The sequence below is a fragment of the Boleophthalmus pectinirostris genome, unplaced genomic scaffold, assembly GCF_026225935.1.
Source record: "Boleophthalmus pectinirostris isolate CB_2022bp ecotype Guang Dong unplaced genomic scaffold, ASM2622593v1 HiC_scaffold_3, whole genome shotgun sequence".
NCBI lineage: Eukaryota > Metazoa > Chordata > Actinopteri > Gobiiformes > Gobiidae > Boleophthalmus > Boleophthalmus pectinirostris.
Genome location: NW_026571299.1, coordinates 1,146,048 through 1,152,047, shown reverse-complemented (window position 1 = coordinate 1,152,047; position 6,000 = coordinate 1,146,048).

Here is a 6,000-nt window from a genome sequence, read left to right as displayed (position 1 = left end):
CGTTTGTGTCCGTTTGTTTTTCAAGATTTTATTTCAAACACGCACGAAGGAAAAAGGAAAAACACCGAGGGAAATGGATGCACAACTTTTATTTTTTAAGTTTATAGTCTCGTTTATTGTCTTGATGTGATTTAAAAGAAAAAAAAGAGTATCACACAAAACCTTTAAGTACATTTAATATTTAATTAGAACTAATAGTTCAAGGGTCATTATTTTTATTCATTTATATTAAAGATTTCAGGTGACTAAAACTTGCACATGTTTTTAATTTACAGTAATTTAAACAAGAATTACAAAACTTAAAAATGAAAAGTTAAGCAACCATTTACCTTTAAAAAAAATGTACTTAAAAAAAGTTCTAACAAACTAAAACAGTGAAAAACATTTAAAATGTAATTGTTTTATTCATTTCTAACAGAACACAAATTCAGAAACAGAGTTACTTCATTTAAATGGAGAGAAGAAAGTTTTCCCACATTTTTCAGTTTGAAAATTTGTTTCAACAGTTCAAGAGTTAAATAAAGTTGACAGGAAAAATAACGAACGTCACGGCGTCACAAAACGGCATCTTGAAAATACAACTGCAGTTCCACTGGGACACGGTGTCAAACTCAACAAACAGAAAACAAAGATGTGCAAATTCTACATCTTTGTGTTCAGTTTGTTGAGTTTGACACCGTGTCCCGACTTGACTGGATCTGCACTTGTAAGATGAAAGTTTCACCAAACATGAATCAGTCCAAATAAAATTCAAAGAGTCAAAGAAGAAACGACAAGAACTGCTGTGTGTGTGTGTGATGTGTGTGTGTGATTGTGTGTGTGTGTGTGTGTGTGACTGTAAATTGTGTGTGTGTGTGTGTGTGTCTCTGTTCTCTGGTGTGTGTGTGATGTGTGTGTGTGTGTGTGTGTGTGTTCTCTGGTGTGTGTGTGTGTGTGTGTGTGTGTGTCGTGTGTCTGTGTGTGTGTGTGTGTGTGTGTTCCTCTGTGTGTGTGTGTGTGTGTGTGTGTGTGTGTGTGTGTGTGTGTGTGTGTGTGTGTGTGTGTGTGTGTAGTGTGTGTGTATGTGTGTGTGTGTGTGTGTGTGTGTGTGTGTGTGTGTGTGTGTGTGTGTGTGTGTGTGTTCTCGTGTGTGTGTGTGTGTGTGTTGTGTGTGTGTGTGTGTGTGTCTCTGTGTGTGTGTGTGTGTGTGTGTGTGTGTATGTGTGTGTGTGTGTGTGTGTGTGTGTGTGTGTGTGTGTGTGTGTGTGTGTGTGTGTGTGTGTGTGTGTGTGTGTGTGTATGTGTGTGTGTGTGTGTGTGTAGTGTGTGTGTGTGTGTGTTGTGTGTGTGTGTGTGTGTGTGTGTGTGTGTGACGGTGTGTGTTCCCTGTGATTCCAGGTTCGCACCGCAGACTTGGGGGGATACGCCACGAGTGACACCTGTCACCTGTCACCACCTGTCACCTGTCACCTGTCCACCTGTCACCTGTCCACCTGTCACCTGTCACCTGTCACCTGTCACCTGTCACCTGTCCACCTGTCACCTGTCACCTGTCACCTGTCCACCTGTCCACCTGTCCACCTGTCACCTGTCACCTGTCACCTGTCACCTGTCAATCCACTCTCACCTGTCCTCCTCCTGACAGATATATACACACAAGCCCCGCCCCCTCTACATACACACAAGCCCCGCCCACTTCTCATAAACACATAAGCTCCGCCCACTCCTTATAAACATATATACACGCAAGCCCCGCCCACTCTACATAAAACATACACACAAGCCCCGCCCACTCCTTATAAACATATATACACACAAGACCCGCCCACTTCTCATAAACATAATATACACAAGCCCCGCCCACCTCATAAACATACACACAAGCCCGCCCACTCTCATAAACATATACACACAAGCCCGCCCAACTCTATAAACATATACACACAAGACCCGCCCACTTCTCATAAACATATACACAAGCCCCGCCCTCCTTATAAACATATATACACACAAGCCCCGCCCACTCCTCATAAACATATACACACAGCCCCGCCCACTCTACATAAACATATATACACACAAGCCCCGCCCACTCTCTATAACATAAACAAACACCACACCAAGCCCCGCCCACTCTACATAAACATATATACACACAAGCCCCACCCACTCCTCATAAACATATACACACAAGCCCCGCCCACTTCTCATAAACATAAACACTCACAAGCCCCACCCACTCCACATAAACGCAAACAGACAAGCCCCGCCCCCTCCTGACAAATACAAGTCCCGCCCACTCTACATAAACATACACACACAAGCCCCGCCCACTCCTCGTAAACACACAAGCCCCGCCCCTGCTCCTAAAGATGCACACACACAGAAGCCCCGCCCACTCCACATAAACGCACACAAGCCCCGCCCCCTCCTTATAAATATATACACACAAGCCCCGCCCCCTGCTCATAAACACACACAAGCCCCGCCCCACTCCTCATAAACACTGTTGTCCTCCTCCTCTCCTCCTTTTTTCTCTCATCTCCATCGTCGCTCTGTTCTTCTCCGCTCTCCCCCCCCTCTCTCTCCCTCTCTCTCTCTTCCTCCTCTCCTCTTTCCATCCCTCTGTTTGCTCACCTGTCTTCCCTCTTTATCAACTCTCATCTCTCCTCCTCTTCCTCCTCCCTCTATCATCCATCCCTCCTCTGCTCTTCTCTGCTTCCCCCTCTTCTCCTCTCTCCTCTTTCCATCCCTCTGTTTGCTCACCTGTCTCTCTCTCTCTCTCTCTTCTCTCTCTCTCTCTCTCTCTCTCTCTCTCTCTCTGTCTCTCTCTCTCTCTCTCTCTCTGTCTCTCTCTCTCTCTCTCTCTCTCTCTCTCTCTCTCTCTCTCTCTCTCTCTCTCTCTCTCTCTCTTTGTTCCGCTGCTCAGACGCACATCTGTTTTTCTTTTTCTGTTTTTGTTTTTTCTCTCTGAATCTCGTTCCAGATCAGAGACAAACATAACGTATAAATATTAAAATTAAAATTATAATCGAAGCCGTGTAAGTGTGTAAATGTTTTTGACGTGAATAAAGAAAACTCCACAATCCCCCCCCCGAAAAAATGTGACGTCGTTCCTCAAATTTCCACAGAAAACGTTTCGAATTTTGGGTTTTAAAGAAATTCACAGAGGAAAAAGACGTCATTTTGTCACATTTTTCATCACTTCCTGTTGTTTTTTTATCCCTCAGGTGAGTCACAAACAGTTTTGGGAAGGTGACTTTTAAAATGTAATCCCCTACAGATTACAGATTACAGATTACATAACCCTAAAATGTAGTTTGTAGCAGAATTTATGAAGTTACTTAAAGTGAGTAATGTAATCTGATTACTTTGGATTATTTGATATTGTCCTGCTTTTTAAAAACTACAGTTAAATCCAGGTTTAGTCCTGGTTTAGACCTGGTTTAACCTGGTTTAGATCCTGGTTTAGTTTTAGTCTCCTGGGTTTAGTCCTGGTTTAGTCCTGGTTTTAGTCTTAGTTTAGTCCTGGTTTAGTTTCTGGTTTAGTCTGGTTTTAGTCTTGGTTTAGTCCTGGTTTAGTTCTGGTTTAGTCTGGTTTTTAGTTTACTGGTTTAGTCCTGTTTTAGTTTAGTTTAGTTAGTTTAGTCCTGGTTTAGTTCTGGTTTAGTCCTGGTTTTAGTCGGTTTAGTCCTGGTTTAGTCCTGGTTTAGTCCTTAGTCTGTTTTTAGTCTTAGTTTAGTCCTGGTTTAGTCCCTGGTTTAGTCCTGGTTTAGTTTCTTAGTTTAGTCCCTGGTTTAGTCCTGGTTTAGTCTTAGTTTAGTTTAGTCCTGGTTTAGTCTGGTTTAGTCCTGGTTTTAGTCTTAGTTTAGTCCTTAGTCTGGTTTAGTTCTAGCTGGTTTAGTCCTGGTTTTAGTCTGGTTCAGTCCTGGTTTAGTTCTGGTTTAGTTCCTGGTTTTAGTCTTAGTCTTAGTTTAGTCCTGGTTTAGTCCTGGTTTTAGTCCTGGTTAGTCCTGGTTTAGTCTGGTTAGTCCTGGTTTAGTTCTGGTTTTAGTCCTGGTTTAGTCCTGGTTTTAGTCCTGGTTTAGTCCTGGTTTAGTCCTGGTTTTTAGTCCTTACCTGGTTAGTCCTGGTTTTCTGTTTAGTCCTTAGTTTTAGTCCTTTAGTCCTGGTTTAGTTTAGTCCTGGTTTTAGTCTGGTTTAGGTTTAGTCCTGGTTTAGTCCTGGTTTAGTCCTGGTTTTAGTCTTAGTTTAGTCCTGGTTCAGTCTGAGTTTCAGTCCTGGTTCAGTCCTGGTTTAGTCCTGGTTTAGTCCTGGTTTAGTTCCGTCGCTCGAGGAATCTGAGGTTCAGACTTTTGAGGCGTCGTGAGTTTTTTTTCATGAATTTTCTCTCGTTTCTCTCCTGACGTCGATGTTGGTCCAGATCCTCGAGTCCTGCAGACATTTTTGGTTCCAAGTCCAAATTTTGTTTTTCCAAATGTTGCGTTGAAGCTCGAGTCTTGGGTGAGCAGCAGATTCAAGACACAGAATGAAAACAGAACAAAAATAAAACATGTCAGATCAAATCTTCGTCTGTTTTTAAACGTTCGGTGAAAATTTGAGGTTATTTCCACAAGAATTGACAAAATTACTGACCTAATCCTGTTTCCCAAAAGACCCTCAGGTGAGTCGCAACAGATTTGATTTGATTTGTTTGTTTGTTTGTTTGTTTGTTTGTTTGTTTGTGAGGATCTGCAGGTGGATGTGTGATGTTCAGTTGTGACACACGGGGGCGACGCTGAGTCACAGAATCTTCTGCTCTGAGTCTGAGTCTGTTTGTCCCAAAAGAAGAAGGTGATAAACGAGTCAAAGTTCAGCGGCGTCACGACTCGTCTGCAGTTTTTTATTTCTGTTTCAGTGTTTTTCATCGTTTCAACTCGAGTCAAACTCAATGTTCAGAAACTCGACTAAAACATCCTCAGAATGTTCAAGAAGCAAAACTAAAAAAGATCCACCTGGAGTTTGTGATTTATGAATAACGTCTGTGGACTTTGGGGCGTGAAGGTTTGACACTTTAAAATATGAATCTACAGACAAAAAACTAAAAAAGTTTGGGAATCACAGTTTCCACCACTTTTTGCTGTGTACTTTTACTCGAGTACACAATAACAGTACTTTTACTCGAGTAATCTACAGTACACAGTAACAGTACTTTTACTCGAGTAATCTACAGTAACAGTACTTTTACTCGAGTAATCTACAGTACACAGTAACAGTACTTTTACTCGAGTAATCTATAGTACACAATACTAGTACAGTACTTAACAGTAACTAGTACACTAAGTACTTTACTCGAGTAATCTATAGTACACAGTAACAGTACTTTGTACTCGAGTAATCTATAGTACACAGTAACAGTACTTTACTCGAGTAATCTATTTAGTACTTCGAGTAATCAGTACTACTTGTACTCGAGTATCTGTAGTACAGTAACGTACTACAGTACAGTAACAGTACTTACTCAGTAACAGTAACTGTAGTACAGTACAGTAACAGTACTTTTACTCGAGTAATCTATAGTACACAGTAACAGTACTTTTACTCGAGTAATCTATAGTACACAGTAACAGTACTTTACTCGAGTAATCTATAGTACACATTAACAGTACTTGTACTTGAGTAATCTGTAGTTCGCAGTAACAGTACTTTTACTCGAGTAATCTGTAGTACACAGTAACAGTACTTGTACTCGAGTATCAGAGTCTAAAGGGACAAAACCTGAACTGATTCTCACGTTTGTTTTTCTGATTCACTTTGTTTCATTTTTGTCTCTTTGAAAAATCCAGATTTTGGGGAATTTATTTCACGTTTTGTCCCGACAGATGCTCTGTAAGTTACTCTGACTCCAGGAGTACTTTTACCAAATACTTTTTTTGTTACTCTTACTTGAGTAGTGAGTCCAGAGTCACAGTTCTGTCCCACAGATTTACACAAAACCACCGATTTGTCCCTGAAAATGTCCCAGTGTCTGATCCAACAACA